Below are 17,186 nucleotides of genomic sequence, written 5' to 3' on the forward strand. Positions count from 1 at the left end.
TAAGAAAGGTGCTGTCTAAGCTACAAGTAATTTTTCTGATTGAGAGGCAAATAGAACCTGATAGAAGGGGCTTGATAATAATCTGGTGGGCTTTAGGCCTTGTAAATTCAGAGGCCCAGACCTATCTATCTCTTCACACGGGGTACATCCTAAGGGAGGTGTGAACCTCCTAGGGGAAGGCACTCTGTTGACTTTCATTACTTGGATGGCCTGGGAGGAGAGCTGGCCAGGTAAAGGCAGGTGGCATCTCTAACAAGAAATTTACAGTTCTGCCTGCAATGTTGCTGACCATACTTGGCCATACCCTCAGCTGCAGTGGTCACTTTGGAAGTTGGGCTGAGTGAAGGGCTTTTCAGCTTAGAGCCAATAAGATCTGTGGCTCTGACCTGGGCATCCTTCGACTCCAGGGCAGGTCCATTTTCAGTGATCCAACGCTTGGCAGAGCTGCCAGGGCTCTTCACAAGCTGACTTCTGCTGAAGCCCAGGCTTACCACATTGAAAGCCACTGCAGTGGACTGGCCTGTTGGGTCTCCTTGAGGGCAGATCACTGTACAGATCAGCCATTAATAGGCCTGCCACCCATTGCTTTCTTTTCCTCCTGGTTTGTGTTAAAGCAGACCAGAGGATGCAAGTCAAGGGAGTGCCCATGAAATCAGATTTTGTGCTACAAATCGATGCAGTGAATGTCACCTTATGACTGAGAGCTAACTAATGGAGCATGAGCAAAATGATATGTGCCGCTCCCAGGCTGGTCCTCCCTTCTATCTTTCCTGTCAACTAGGCAGCTGATTTCCCAGGTCGGCCATCTTTAGAAGCCACCTGTTTAAAAGAGAAGAGCCTCTAGCAGCTGAGCCCTTCCATGAGAAACATAGCACGACCCTCTGCCCCAAAACACACTCACAAACTCCAATAACAACCATCACCTGGGGCCTCCTTCCATCACAGTCATTACTGCTTGAATCTGTTACTGCAGCAAAGTTGACCCTAACTATACTAGGATCATTAGAAACGGACACCAAATAATCTTCCTCCTCCTACCTATACTCATCAGAATTCATACCAAAAACTCCTCCAAAACTTAAATGTTACAAGCCTAAATGGACAAAATGAAGACAACTAAGTGGCTAGAATTCTTGGAGGGAATGATTATTATGAAAATAAGTGCTAAAGATCAATTAATTCTCTGGTACAAGATACTTGACAAACTGCTCATAACACCACACCTAACTTTGCTCATTAAGATAATATACCCCCGGGCTGGTTCTGTGACGCAGTGGGTTAAAGCCCTAACCTGCAGTGCAGGCATTCACTTCCAATCCAGCTGCCTGCTAATGTGCCTGGGAAAGCAGCAGAGGATGGCCCAAGTCCTTGGGCCCCTGCACCCATGTGGGAGACCTGGAAGAAGCTCCCAGCTCCTGCCTTTGGATCAGCTTGGCTCTGGCCATTGTGACCATTCAGGAAATGAACCAGCAGATGAAAGATCTCTCTCTGCCTCTGCCTCTCTGTAACTCTGCCTTTCAATAAATAATTTTTTTTAAAAAAGAGCATAAAGTAAACTGAAAATAAATCTTTGTAAAAATTAAAAGTGGGAATAGAAGAGAGAGAAGGAATAAGGAATAAGGGTGGGAGCATGAACAGGAAGGAGGGTAGGGTGGGAAGAATCACTATGTTCCTAAGTTTGTATTTATGAAATGCAAGAAATTTGTAAACTTTAAATACAATTTTAAAATTAAATAAACAAACAGGTGTGAAGGGAAGTGTTTGGCCTAGCAACAGCAACATTGGTTAAGATCCCCAAGGCCTGTATGGGTGTATGTGGGTTCAATACCTGTCTCTTGCTCCTGACTCATTTTCTATTTATGCAGAACCCTGGGAGGCAGAAGTAATGACACAAGTAACTGGGGTCCTGCTATGCATTTGGGAGACCTCTATGAGTTCTTGGCTCCCAACCTAGCCTCATCTGCTGCAGGCATTTAGAAGAGTGAACCAATATATGGGAACTCTTTCCCCCTGTCTCTCTGCTTCTCAAATAAATAAACATTAAGGGGGCTGAGATAAGACTCACTTAAAGCCACATCACAATTCCTAAGTGATGGTGCCAGAACAAGAACTTAGGTCTTTTGACTCCCCAAGTCCAAGTGCTTCCTTCTGCAACACTATCCCTGCTATATCCAAGAAGCTTTAATTCAGCTTCTAAAGACCTCAGTGTAATTTCTATATACCTTTTTAAAAAACCACTGTGAAATATCACAACTAAAGAAATTTAGTAACCAACAAGTATTTAGAGGATGTAACTATAAGGAAAATACCACTAAGTACTGTAGACTCAAAATGAGGAAAATTTCCAAATATTTTGTTCCCATTAGCTCTAAAAATGTAGAAAGAAAACAAACTGCCACTGTAGCTCTTTCCTCTGGTTTTCACTCTTGACCTAAAGCCAGGTCCCTGCAGCAACCACATCCTGCTTATCTCTAAACCCAAAGGTCCAAATCAACAGACTCCACGTTCTGCAGATCATTTCACACCGTGAAATACACAGCATTCCCTTGGAGACGGCACCATCTATTATAAGAAGCAAGAGTCTCAGTCTACACGTTTCTCACAAGCATAGAAAAAAGCGATTAAAAAAAACATTGAAAGTATCACTATTTACTTTCCAGGACATATTTTACATATTTCAAAGGCTTTTTCTACTGCCAATTGATTCCATAAACACTTTTAAGTGTCTACTGAGTCTCAGATTCATTATAAACTCCATGAGGGCTTTCTCTTACAGTATCCTTGGTGTTAAAAATTATTTTAAGCCTGACCATAAGGCAGCTATCAGAAAAACACAAGGCAATGTAAGTGTCAGGTAAATGTATCCATGAAGCGGCATGGTAAAGAAAGTAAATAAAGAACTTGAGAAAGGCTTTATGAAGAGCTGAGCCTTGAAAAACGAATGGGATTCAGTTAGGCAGAAAAAAGAGTGAAAGAAAGAGGAGAGGGAGGGAGAGAGAGAGGGGGAAAAAAGGAAAGAGAGAAAGAAAAAGAAAATAGAAATAACAAAGTTTTGGTGTGGTCAAAAAGGTGGGTTTCGTCAGAACAACAGGTTTACAGGTAAGGAATTAATGAGACAGGTCTAGAGCTACAGACTACAGACTACACAGGTCCTTTTTTTTTTTTTTTTAAGATTTATTTATTTACCTGGAAATCAGAGTTACACAGAGAGAGGAGGAGAGGCAGAGAGAGAGAGGTCTTCCATCTGCTAGTTCACTCCCCCAATTGGCCACAACAGCTGGAGCTGTGCTGGTTAGAAGCCAGGAGAAAGGAGCTTCCGCCAGGTCTCTCACACAGGTGCAGGAGCCCAAGGAATTGGGCTGTCTTCCACTGTTTTCCCAGGCCATAACAGAGAGTTGGATTGGAAGTGGAGCAGCTGGGACTTGAACCAGTACCCATATAGAATGCCGGCACTGCAGGTGGTGGCTTTACCCACTATACCACAGCACCGGCTCCTACACAGGTCCTTAAACATACTGCTAAAGAAATTGGAGTTTATCATGTCGGTCATTTAGTGTATCAGCCAGTTTCCAAGCAGAGTCATTAATTAATCAAATTCACACTTTAGAACAGTAACTGCCAGACATGGAGATTGTCAGGAAAACATGTCAGAAAGTACCAACTTAGGCAACAGTAGGTGAAGGCCTGAGAGTAACAGAAATTGGGCAGAAGGGACACAAACTATCAACAAGCTTTTTGTCAAGACTGTAAGAGAAAGGAGAAAGAGAGCAGCAGGGTAACTTATATTTCTAGTAGAACATTAAGAGAGACCATAATGTCAAAAATCATGTTGGGGTCAGCACTAAGGCATAGTGGGCTATATGGGTGCTGATTCCATTCCCAGCTGCTCCTCTTCTAATCCATTTCTCTGCTAGGGCCTGGGAAAGCATCAGGATATGGCCCAAGTGTATGGGCCCCTGCACCCATGTGGGAAACCAGAGCTCCTGAGCTCTTGTCTTCAGAATGGCTCAGCTCCAGCCCTTGAAGCCACTGGGGAGTGAACCAGCGGATGAAATACCTATCTTTCTTTCCCTCTCTCTTTCTGTAACTCTACCTTTCAAATAAATAAATAAAATCTTTTTTTCCATCCTCCACTGCCTTCCCGGGCCACAGCAGAGAGCTAGACTGGAAAAGGTGCAACCAGGACAGAATCCGGCACCCCAACCGGGACTAGAACCTGGGGTGCCAGCGCTGCAGGTGGAGGATTAGCCAAGTGAGCTGTGGTGCTGGCCAATAAATAAAATCTTTAAAAAAAAAAGTCATGTTGAGTAATGAGAAAATTGTTTTTAAAAATGGTTTATTTTAATATTTGAAAGTCAGAATAACACAGAGAAAGGGAGAGAGAGAGAGAGAGAGAGAGAGAGAGAGAGAGAGAGAGAGGGAGAGGGAGAGAGAGGGAGAGAGGGAGAGAGGGAGAGAGGGAGAGAGGGAGAGAGGCAGAGGGAGAGAAAGAGAATATCTTCCACCTTTTGGTTCACAACAGCTAAGGCTGGGCCAGGCCAAAGCCAGGAGCCTGGAGCCTCTTCCAGGTCTCCCATGTGGGTGCAGGGGCCCAAGCACTGCTTTCTCAGGTGCATTAGCAGGGAGCTCGAAATGGAGCAGATGGGACTTGAACCAGTGCCCATTGCAGGCAGCAGCCTTACCCACTATGCCACAAGGCCGACCCCAAGAGTGTTTTGATGACTTTTCTGCAGTGAAGGGGATGCTACTTTTTGTTCTGTTTTAAAGGAATGTGTGTGGAATACTAGGTTAAGCTCCAGGAGGTATTTTGATATATGAGACTGGTCCTCAACAGGCTTGTGAATGACAGTTAAAGACAGAAGGTTTGAGTGTTTTGGTGATAGACAAATTTCTAGGAGTAATTTCACAGCCAAAGAAGCAAAACTGAATCCAATTTCAGTTTCCAAATAGAAATCAGCCTATAAGTGACAGAGAAACTACAATAAGCAGAGAAACAATGCTGGCAACAGATCTGAAATTAGAATTCTAAGTCAGGGGCCGGCTCTGTGGCATAGCGGTTAAAGTGGCTGCCTGCAGTGCCAGCATCCCATAAGGGCACCAGTTCTAGTCCAGGCTGCTCCACTTCTGATCCAGCTCTCTGCTATGGCCTGGGAAGGCAGCAGCAGATGGCCCAAGTCCTTGGGCTCCTGCACCCACATGGGAGACCCGGAAGAAGCTCCTGGCTCTTGGCTTCAGATTGGCCCAGCTCTGGCCATGCAGCCATTTGGGGAGTGAACCAGTGGATGCAAGACCTCTTTCACCTCATATTACCTCTCTGAAACTCTGATTTAAAATAAATAAATCAATCTTCGAAACAATTCTAGTAAGAGTAGTTTACAGTCTATAAACACTCACCAATCATGAAACATGTCAACCAATCAGTATTCCATTGACCATAGCTAAATGCTCATGAAATACAACATGACAAAAAAGGAAAAATATCGAGGTAGCAAATCACAATGCCAATGACAACTACATGTGAAATGAGACAGTAAGGTCACACCACAGACTCCTTAAGGCTGCTCCAGAGGACAGCCCAACAGCTCCAAAAGACATCAGGAATATCTCCATTTGTCTATCAGCTTACTGTGCAGATCCCTTCTCTAGACCAAGCCTGTGCACCAGAAGAACCACAGGGACTGTGTGACCATTACCTACTTAATCCTCCTGTTATCCAAGAGGGGATAGAGGGCCAGTGCTGTGGGCACAGCGGGTTAAAGCCACAAGGGCCTACAGTGTTGGCACCAGTTCAAGTCCCAGCTATTCCACTTCCCATCCAGCTCCCCATTAATGCACCTGGGAAAGCCGTAGATGACAGCTCAAGTCCTTGGGCCCCTGCACCCATGTGGGAGACCCAGGAGCTCCTGGCTTCTGTCTTCAGATCAGCCCAGTTTCGGCTGTTGTGGACATTTGGAGAACCAGGAGATGGAAGATCTCTCCTTTTTCCTTTTCTCTTTCCTCCTCTAACTCAGCCTTTCAAATAAACAATCTTTAAAAAAATACAGGAAAAGCAGATTTGGATTAAGTAGCCAACTGCCCTAGATTTCCAATAGTCCATCCTACTGTGAACTCCTGTGTCTCAATATTGCTTACAAAACAAGGAAACTGGAGACATAAAGGCAGTTCTTTCTGTAACTCTTTGAAATAAATACATCTTTAAAAAAAACTATTACTCCTAAGTTTTTTAAGTAAATAAATGGACAAAGAATAAGCACACATCCTTTCAAAGCAAATTGTCTATTCAGCATATCAAAACTAGAAATGCTGGCATTCAAAACAAGCCAAAAATTAAAATGCATTTATGGCAAACTCTAAAATCTGAGCTGACAGATTACTGAAAAAAAATCTGGGGCCAGCGCTGTGGTAGAGTGGGTAAAGCCACCCCTTGCAGTACCAGCAGTCCCATGTGGGTGTTGGTTCAAGTCCCGGCTGCTCCACTTCTGATCTAGCTCTCTGCTATGGCCTGGGAAAGCAATAGAAGATGGCCCAAGTCCTTGGGCCCCTGCACCCACATGGGAGACCCAGAAGAAGCTCCTGGCTCCTGGCTTCAGATCAGCGCAGCTCTGGCCACTGTGGTCAACTGAGGAGTGAACCAGCGGATGGAAGACCTCTCTCTCTGCCTCTCCTCTCTGTGTAACTCTTTCAAGTAAAATAAATAAATAATTTTTAAAAAATAGGAAAAGAGGGATGTACTTTTTTTAAAAAAGATTTATTTCTTTATTTGAAAGTCAGAGCCACACAGAGAAAGAAGGAGAGGTGTTGCTGTGGATTCATTCTGAAAAGAGGAGCACAGAGGGAGCAAGAGGCCTGGAGTCACCACACAGACCCTGGGAGTCAGGTGAAAAGTGGGCCAGAGGCCAGCAGCCTGCAGACTCATTTATTTCAGTTGGTATAGCAGCTTATGTAGCTGAGGCAGCCAATCTGGTCAAGGGGCAGTTTATGCCCTAACCAATCACAGCCTGTTGCCAGGCAGGCTCCATTGCCATGTGGTTTCTGAAGCCATTCCTGAGTAACTGATGCTCGCTTGCCAGTATCCATCTTGGCATGGCCTTCTCATTCCACCACATTTCCCCCCTTTTATTTCTGAGCAACGGGGAGGCATGATTCTTGGCCATACCATTGTTGACCCCGTTTCCATGTGGTCTCCCACGCAGCTGTGCCTGTCTTAGGTTGTCCCCCAGGGGATCTTACCTGTCGTTGACTAACCAGTGCTCAAAACGGTGGACCACAGGAGTGCTTGCTCAGATAGGGGTAGGAATGAGGAACAATGGTAATCAGGAATGGTGTGACCACACACAGGCTGTGGGCCATTTGAGTGGCTGACCAGAGCTAGTGGGGTATAAAACAGTAATGGATGTGGCTATGGGCTGTTCCTTAGGGTAGGATGATAGGGCAGGTGCATCCACTATCAAGGCAGACTCTCAGTCTTGTTCAGCTGGTTCTGGTTGGCTGTCAGTTGCAGGCTTGATGTTTCTGGCTGTTACCCAAATGGGATATCACGCATTCTCTGGAAAGACACAAGCATACCCTTGGCCCTTGGCTAGCAGGAGCCTTTTTATGGGCGTTGGAATGCAGGGCCTGAATTTTGTGTCCACTTCGACATTAACAGAAAACATGCAGGTGGGATGGGGTCTAGCGGCTGCCCTGAGAGCCTGGGGTGCCCGCGGACTGCCACAAATGTGGGGATTCTCACTGGGTGCAGATGGGATGACCTCGCATGGGTTATTGCCTCAGAGTCATCTAAGCTCATCCCACACATATTTGGAGGCTGGCTGACTCGGCATTGTTGCATTGTCTGCTGTCATGTCATTTTCACCGTCAGAACTCTCTCCCTAAGTCAACAACTGTTGCCTGTGAGGCAGCGGCCTGGAGTGACAGTCTCTTATCACTCACAGATTCATTATGTTTGGTAATCTGTGTGCGCTTCTGAGGGGGGGGGGTCTCTTTCCTATGTTTGAGCGCTTAAGAGTGGTGCGCCACGACAACTCTAGCCAAAGGAAAGACACATAACAAAACAAATTCCTAGCACCTCAGTGGCTGATGGGAGGAAGGAGAGAGAAAGAGAGGGAGAAAGAAAAAGAAAGAGAAAGAAAAAAAGAAAGAAAGAAAAAAGAAAAGAAAAAAAGAAAAGGTCTATTCTATCACAGAAATCTCAGAAAGAAAAATGTCCTCTACCTCTGGTGTGTCTCTCACCCAAGAAATGAGCTAGGATACTGGGAAAAAAAATTCAGACTAAATAATACCTTGATGATGAATGAATAAATTTATAAAATTGAAAATGAGATGAAAATTTGTCCAAGTTGGGGCAACTTAATTCCATTTCATTACTTTTGAACCCTTGTCAAAATCAGTAGGGAGTATTTGTATTAGTCTACAGTTGAGTTCTCTATTCTCTTTCAGTGATCTATGTGTTATTACTCCACAACTACCACGCTGTCTTGCTTAAGGCAGCAATGTAGTAAGGCTTAACATCAAGGAAAGTGATTCTTTCAATTCTATTATTTTTCAAAATCCTTCTAATTAGTCTAGTTCCATTGCCTTACCATATAAATTTTAGAATGAAGTTACTTCTATTAAAAAAAAATACTGGATTGTGCTATAGATTGTATTAAACCAATGTCAATGTGGAGAACCAACATCTTTAACATTTAAATACTTTCAAATCTGTTAGGTACTACCTATTTCTCATTCCTGCAAACACCACTTAGCAGTATTAGCAGCTTTATTAATACCACATTTATTCATTCCCCAATCCAAACTGCATTCTTTTCCTGCCTCCTCCCAAAGGAAGAAGATAAATGGGATAATATGCAGTAGAAAATTATAATAATCCCTTATAAGTGTTTATCTTTGTAATACCATAGCATCCTGGGCCAGTGCTGTGGCACAGGTTAATCTTCCATCTATGGCACCAGCATCCCATATGGGAGCCAGTTCTAGTCCCGGCTGCTCCACTTCCAATCCAGCTCTCTGCTGAGGTCTGGGAAAGCAACAGAAGATAACCCAAACCCTTGGGCCCCTACATCTGCATGAGAGACCAGGAAGAAGCTCCTGGCTTTGGATTGGCTCAGCTCCGGCCATTGCGGCCAACTGCGGAGTGAACCAGAGGATGGAAGATCTTTGTCCCTCTCTCTTCCTCTCATTGTCTGTAACTCCACCTCTCAAATACATAAAATCTTCTTAAAAATACCATAGCATTATTGACATCTCAATAAAAGCACACCTGTGTTTCAACAATCAATTAACACTTTAATAAATACCTTTAGGAATCCTTTCATCTTTGTAAGATTTTTAATTGAAAAGTTCTAAGTTGTTGTAATCTCAAAGATAAAACAGGTGGTTTGAAATCTAAATTTAAAGATTATGGGGGAAATTCAAGTTTTCAGTCTAGCACATAAGGAGCTCAAAAGTCACTACTGTGTCCTAACAATAAGTAAAAACTTAAGAAAAATGAAAAATCAATTATCTCAGATATCTAAGAGAAGTGAGGTTAAATAAAGGCCAAAGTGGTGCCCTCAAAATTGGGAGACAGACAGGTAGACACAGAGAATCACAATTTAACAGAACAGAAATCCACAATATTTGGCAAGTAATCAGCACAAACTATAATCGATGAAGTTCTGGAAATTCAGTGTAGACACCTCTAAAAGATTAACAACTGGTGGGGCCAGCACTGTGACACAGCCAGTTAATGCCCTGCCCTAAAGCACTGGCATCCCATACGGCCAGGGCTTCTATTCCTGGCTCCTCCTCTTCCGATCCAGCTCTCTGCTATGGCTTGGCATAGCAGTGGAAGATGGCCCAATTCCTTGGAATCCTGCACCCGAGTGGAGACCGAGGAAGCTCCTGGCTCGTGGCTTTAGATCGGCACAGCTCTGATCATTGCAGCCATCTGGGGAGTGAACCAGCAGATGGAAGACCTCTCTCTCGCTTTCTCTACCTCCCAGTGGTGTTCAGGGGTTGGGGGTAGGGACAAATAGGCAGAACAAATTAGATTTTAAGATAGTAAAGTAGAACATGATACTATAGTTGTAGACACATGTCATTCTACATTTGTAAAACCTATAAAAAACAATGCCAAGAGTAAATTCTAGGCTTCCATAGCCTAGGCAGCTCATGTCAAGAGCCTTGGGTGCTCACTGATGTCATACATAAGAGTGTTAACTGTTAAATTAACAACAGGAGTCACTGTGCACTAACTCCCCATGCAGGACCTCTGTCCTCAATGAATGGTATTATGAGGGTTAACTATAAAACTAGTTCTCTTTTATGTGGCACAGTGTGGTTAACACGTTGCCCTAAAGTACCAGCACCCCATATGGGCGCCGGTTTGAGACCTTGCTGCTCTACTTCCAATCCAGCTCTCTGCTATGGACTGGGAAAGTGGTAGAAGATGGCCCAAGTGTGTGGGCCCCTGCACCCACATGGGAGACCCAGAAGAAGCTCCTGAATCCTGGCTTCAGATCAGCGCAGCTCCAACCATTGTGGCCAACTGGGGAATGAACCATCAGATGGAGGACCTCTCTCTCTCTGCCTCTATTCTCTGTGTAACTCTGACTTTCAAATAATTAAATAAATCTTAAAAAAAAACTAGCTCTCAAACAGTTGCATGTGTGTGTGCATGTGAAAATTGTTGAAACCTTTACTTAGTATAGATTTGGTCTTCTGTGTGCAAAGTTAACTGAAAATGAATCTTAATGGACAATGGGATTCCCAAGGGGAGAGGGAAGAGGAGGAAGGGTGGGAGTGTGGGTAGGAGGGCAGGTACAGTGGGGAAGAATAACGATATTCCTAAAGTTGTCCTTATAAAATTTGTATTCCTTAAAAAATAAATAAATAAAAAAATAGGAGTCTTTTGGATATTTTTTTTTTTTTAAAAAAGAAAGAGTAAATCCTAACATAAATTTTGGACATTAGGTGAAAATGACATTGTCAATGCAGGCTCATCAACTGTAACAAATACATATTCTAGTGAAAAATGGTGACAGTGGAAGATGATGTAATTGTGGAGAGAATGGAGAGGGGGATTGAGGGAGTACACAGAATCTCTGTAGTTTCTACTCAATTTTGATATGCATCTAAAACTGCTCTAAAAGTAAAGTTTATTAATTTAAAAAGCATATATAAAAAGGTATTCACTTAGAAATCATGTTCTCAATCCTTGACCTTGTCCGCCTCATTGTTCCCCCACCTTAGTCTCTACAGGCAAAGATTATTCGGTCCTGCACATCCTTAAAATTTTTCTCATAAAATACAAGAACATCTAGAAATACTTATTTCTATTCCTGCATTTCTTAAAGAGACGTAAAGAACAATATCAAAAAACAAAAAAAGCTTACAAGAAATACTGCCCAAAGGAAAAAAGGAAGGGAAAATGAGAAATTATAGCCAGGGGCAGGAATTAAGTGCAATAGTTAAGACACTGCCACATACCATATAACAGTGCCTGGTTCGAGTCTCAGCTCTGTTCCCAATCCTGCTTCCTGCTATTGTGCACTGTGGGAAACAGCAGGTGACTGCTCAAGTACATGGATCTCTGCCACCCATCCTGGAAATCTGGATTGAGTTCCCAACTCCACAATGGCTGTTGTGGGAATCTGAGGAGTGAACCAGCATAAGACAGGGATGTGTGCTTGTGTACGTGTCTGTCTGTCTGACCCTCTGTTTACTACTTCCCATGTATCTCTTGATAAATCTTGGGGCAAAATTCTTCACATGAAGACTGCTAGGTGTTAACAGACCAGTAATGTTCTTTCATAACTCTGGAAATAGAAAAGAACAGGGAAAAAAAGTAGTACTTCCCTCCATCATCCATTAAGGTCCAAGTTTTTGATTCTATGAATATTTTAATGACATATTTATTTCAAAGACACTATAAGGAGTATATTTATTGCTGAATTTAAGTCTCTATAGATGTCTGTGTGGTGGGATGTAATGGATTAAACATATACAGTCTCCTCTGTTCCCTTTTTGTAGTCTCTAATTCCTTATACTTGAAGTTTGCGATTTATAAAACACTTTGACATTTGGCAAACTTCATGAAGGCATATGCTATACAGTTTACCACAAAACTAACATAACAAACTACTTGAAATACTTCATCGTCAAAAATTAATGTTAGTTTATTAGCTACTAGGTTATGGTATAAAGTCAATAGCACAATTCTCAAGAATTCCACTCTAGAATCAAAATCTGTCTTTACAAATGTCTCCTAATAAAGTTAATTTCAACAGTCTATCAGGTATTCCTTAAAGCTGCCATTTAATTGCCTATGTGCTTTTCTTCTACCATACACTTGTCTTGAGAATGCCTGTCTCTCTGCCCCCATAAACCCGTCTCATCTTTCTTTCTTTTTTTTTAAAACTTTTATTTAATGAATATAAATTTCCAGTGTACATCTTATGGATTACAATGGCTTCCCCCTCCCATAACTTCCCTCCCACCCGCAACCCTCCCCTCTCCCACTCCCTTTCCCCTTTCATTCACATCAAGATTCATTTTCAATTCTCTTTATAGACAGAAGATCAATTTAGTATAAAGATTTCAACAGTTTGCACCCACATAGAAACAGAAAGAGAAACATACTGTTTGAGTACTAGTTATAGCATTAAATCAAAATGTACAGCACAGGCCGGCGCCGTGGCTCAACAGGCTAATCCTCCGCCTTGCGGCGCTGGCACACCGGGTTCTAGTCCCGGTCGGGGCACCGATCCTGTCCCGGTCGGCCTCTTCCAGGCCAGCTCTCTGCTGTGGCCAGGGAGTGCAGTGGAGGATGGCCCAAGTGTTTGGGCTCTGCACCCCATGGGAGACCAGGATAAGCACCTGGCTCCTGCCATCGGATCAGCGCGGTGCGCCAGCCGCAACGCGCTACCGCGGCGGCCATTGGAGGGTGAACCAACGGCAAAAGGAAGACCTTTCTCTCTGTCTCTCTCTCTCTCTCACTGTCCACTCTGCCTGTCAAAAATTAAAAAAAAATGTACAGCACATTAAGGACAGAGATCCCACATGAGGAGCAAGTGCACAGTGACTCCTGTTGTTGACTCAACAAATTGACACTCTAGTTTATGGTGCCAGTAACCACCCTAGGCCCTCGTCATGAGTTGCCAAGGCTATGGAAGCCTTCCAAGTTTGCTGTCTCTGATCATATTTAGACAAGGTCATAAAAGACAGAGTGAGGATAGTAACCAATGATCCTAAGAGTGACATTTACCAGGTCTGAACAATTATACAGCATTAAGTGGGGAAGAGGACCATCAGTACACACAGGTTGGGAGTAGAGCCATTGGTGGTAGAGTAGAGGTTATGATTACGAAGGAATGAGGCCCAAGTGTGCTAGACAGGGCCTACAACAAAGGACAGAGTCAATATTAGAGGAGCTAAGAAGGTGCTATCTAAGCTACAATTAAGTTTTCTGATTGAGAGGCAAATAGAACCTGACAGAAGGGGCCTGGTAATAATCTGTTGGGCTTTAGGCCTTGTAAGTGAAGAGGCCCAGACCTATCTATCTCTTCACACGGGGTATATCCTAAGGGAGGTGTGAACCTCCTAGGGGAAGGCACTCTGTTGACTTTCATTACTTGGATGGCCTGGGAGGAGAGCTGGCCAGGTAAAGGCAGGTGGCATCTCTAACAAGAAATTTACAGTTCTGCCTGCAATGTTGCTGACCATACTTGGCCATACCCTCAGCTGCAGTGGTCACTTTGGAAGTTGGGCTGAGTGAAGGGCTTTTCAGCTTAGAGCCAATAAGATCTGTGGCTCTGACCTGGGCATCCTTCGACTCCAGGGCAGGTCCATTTCCAGTGATCCAACGCTTGGCAGAGCTGCCAGGGCTCTTCACAAGCTGACTTCTGCTGAAGCCCAGGCTTACCACATTGAAAGCCACTGCAGTGGACTGGCCTGTTGGGTCTCCTTGAGGGCAGATCATTGTACAGATCGGCCATTAATAGGCCTGCCACCCATTGCTTCTGATGCCGAGCTTTCTTTTCCTCCTCGTTTGTGTTAAAGCAGACCAGAGGATGCAAGTCAAGGGAGTGCCCAAGTCCCATCTCTAATCTTCGGTGGCCTGAACTACAAGTCTATATTCACAGGCATGTTCTGTAGTAGTTTTTCTAAGGTAGACAATGCCCATGAGGAAAATTATATTCTCACTTTAAAACTTTCTTTCCCTTTGGTCTGAAAGGGAGGTTTTTTCTACTTACTGTTTACTTTGCTGATGGCGAAGTAAATCTAGCTATGAGATTATTATTTAAGTTCTTATTTTGTCTAAGCTATTACAGAAAAATGTTAGCCATTTCTTTTATAAGATCTAAAGATTAAATAGTACATCCTGCAGATTCCTTCATAATAGAATTAGTTTCCTACCTTGAAGAGAATAGAGAAATGAAAGAAGAAGTTGGGCTTAGAATAGAGAAATGAGGGAGCAAGTCCTAGATCGCTTGCTGACAATAGCAATATTACATGAATACTTAGCAAACAGTTTCAACCATTAGATAACAACTTATGAAAACCTTTACCAGGAGGTCCCATGCCTTCTATAAATTTTAAGAATCATGTATTTGGAAACATGGTGTAGTTTGTTTAAACAGTAAACTTAAGCACAACAATATAAAATGTTTTTAGTTTCTTTCTACCAACAAGTTTAAAACATATGATACAGAGATTCAGGTCACACAAATTAAATTTGATTGATTTTAGCAGCTTAAATTTATGGACAATCTTATCTATAAGCCATTTAAAATAAAACTCTTAATAAAATTTTCCCATGTGGACATATAATATGTACACACATACAACATAGCATAATAGACCAATATAGCAATTTTAATAATAGCTTTTAAAATCTTTAACTCTTTTTGTAGATTGCCAATTGATTTGAATTGCTTTTTCTTTTTAGTAACCTCAGTTAACCATACTTTCTCTCAGTTGGTACTGTTAATACATTATTGGCTTCATCTGTTTACAGAGCCATCCCAAAGTACTGAATACAATAGAAATGGCTGGAAAAAGTCCATAGGAACCTATAGGAGGACAGCTAAACACAGAACCAACAACGCTTTAGTTTTATGAGCAGCAAATCATATATAACTGTGCATGACAAAAGACTTTAAGTCACCATGTTTAAAATTATAAACTCATCAACCAACAAGAGGCACTTGCTTACTTCACAGTATTTTTGAAAGCACCTGTAGGATTTTACAAATATTTAACCCTTTAGGCCTCTGGGGCTTTCTCATTAAGATAACTATCATGTCTAGTAACACAAGATCATTAGACTTTTTAATTCTCAAACATTTGTATTAATAGCATTTTCCATTATAGAAACTTAAAATGTGGTACCACATCACATCTTGACAGTACTTCTAATATAATCCAAATAGCCTGATTAGTTGGTGTCTCTATAAGATGAGAGACACAGGTCCTTCGATTTTTTCAGTTGGGCCCAAACTGGAAAAACCAAAGTCCAGGATTTACTGGAAATTTTAGAGTCCAGATTGTTTGAAACTTTGATTTTTTGAATGCCTGTCAAGAATGCCAAGAAGGCTCAAAATCCAAAATATCTGGTTGAAATAAGATTCCTTAAAATCATGACATAACATAGACCAAATCTGATCATTGTTATAAGGTGATTTTTCAAATCTTTGAAAATAAGCACATATTTAAATAACCCATAGCTCTTAATAAAAATTCAGCTGTTTTTGAACAATTTGAATTTAACAGACATCAAGAGAACATAATAGATTACTTTAACACATTGCTTTAACAGAGCATCAGAGTTTAATTCTATGTCAAAGAGAAATTGAGCTTCCTGTGATCTTTTGCTGTGAGGTTTCCTTCCTTTACCTTCTTTCATATTGATGACCATGTTTCTGTGTTTCTGTGTGTAACACATCTTTAAGCATCTTTTGCAGGGCAGGACGAGTGGCAACAAATTCTTTCAATTTCTGCTTGCTATGAAAAGTCTTTATTTCACCTTCATTCACAAATGAGAGCTTTGCAGGATATAATATTCTGGGCTGGCAGTTTTTCTTAGTACCTGGGCTATATCTCGCCATTCCCTTCTAGCTTGTAGGGTTTCTGATTAGAAGTCTGCTGTGAGTCTAATTGGAGATCCTCTGAGAGTAATCTGACGTTTCTCTCTTGCACATTTTAAGATCTTTTCTTTATGTTTCACTGTGGTGAGTTTGATTACAACATGTCATGGTGAGGATCTCTTTTGGTCATGTTTATTAGGGGTTCTATAAGCTTCCTGTACTAAGATGCCTCTGTCCTTCTCCAAACCTGGGAAATTTTCTGCTAGTATCTCACTGAAAATGCCTTCTAATCCTTTCTTCCTCTCCATGCCTTCAGGAACTCCTAGAACCCGAATGTTGGGTTTTTAAATAGTATCCTGTAGATTCCTGACAATATTTTTTAGATTTCTAATTTCCTCTTCTTTTCTTTGGTTTGCCTGTTTCCTTTCCTGTTCTCTGTCTTCTAAGTCTGATATTCTCTCTTCTGCTTCGCCCATTCTGTTTTTAAGGCTCTCTAATGTGTTTGTCATTTGATCTATTGAATTCTTCATTTCATTATGATTTCTCATCACTATCACAGTTTCTTGTTCCACTAGTTGTTTCATTTCATTTTGATTCCTCCTTAATATTTCATTTTCATGAGAGATTTTCTATCTTGTCCCTTAAGGATTTCTGTAGTTCAATAATTTGTTTTTGAGAACTTCTTAATGTTCTTATCAATTTTTTGAGATCTGCTTCTTGCATTTCTTCTATCTCATCATCTTCATAATCTTGAATTGGGGTGTCTTTTTCATTTGGGGGCATCATAGTGTCTTCCTTGTTCTTGTTACCTCGGTTTTTGCGTTTGTTGTTTGGCATGTTGGAGATATTTGGTTTCTTCACTGTGGTGTTTTTTCTTGTTACACTATGGCTCTATATTAAGTGGACTGTCTGCTTTCGGTGGAGCCTTGGAGGCTTGAGATGAGTGTGGCCTGCGAGCTGTGTTTGGTTCCTCAGGGTTGAGGGTGTGTCAAAGATGACACTCCCAGGTTAGGCGTGGTATATCTCTTTTTTTTTTTTTTATTCAAAAGGGAAGTAATTCCGCACAGCTGAACGGAACTGGAGGTAGTTAGCAGGCGAATGATATACCCACAGGAG

The sequence above is a fragment of the Lepus europaeus genome, chromosome 14 (genome assembly GCF_033115175.1).
Source record: "Lepus europaeus isolate LE1 chromosome 14, mLepTim1.pri, whole genome shotgun sequence".
NCBI classification, from domain to species: Eukaryota; Metazoa; Chordata; class Mammalia; order Lagomorpha; family Leporidae; genus Lepus; species Lepus europaeus.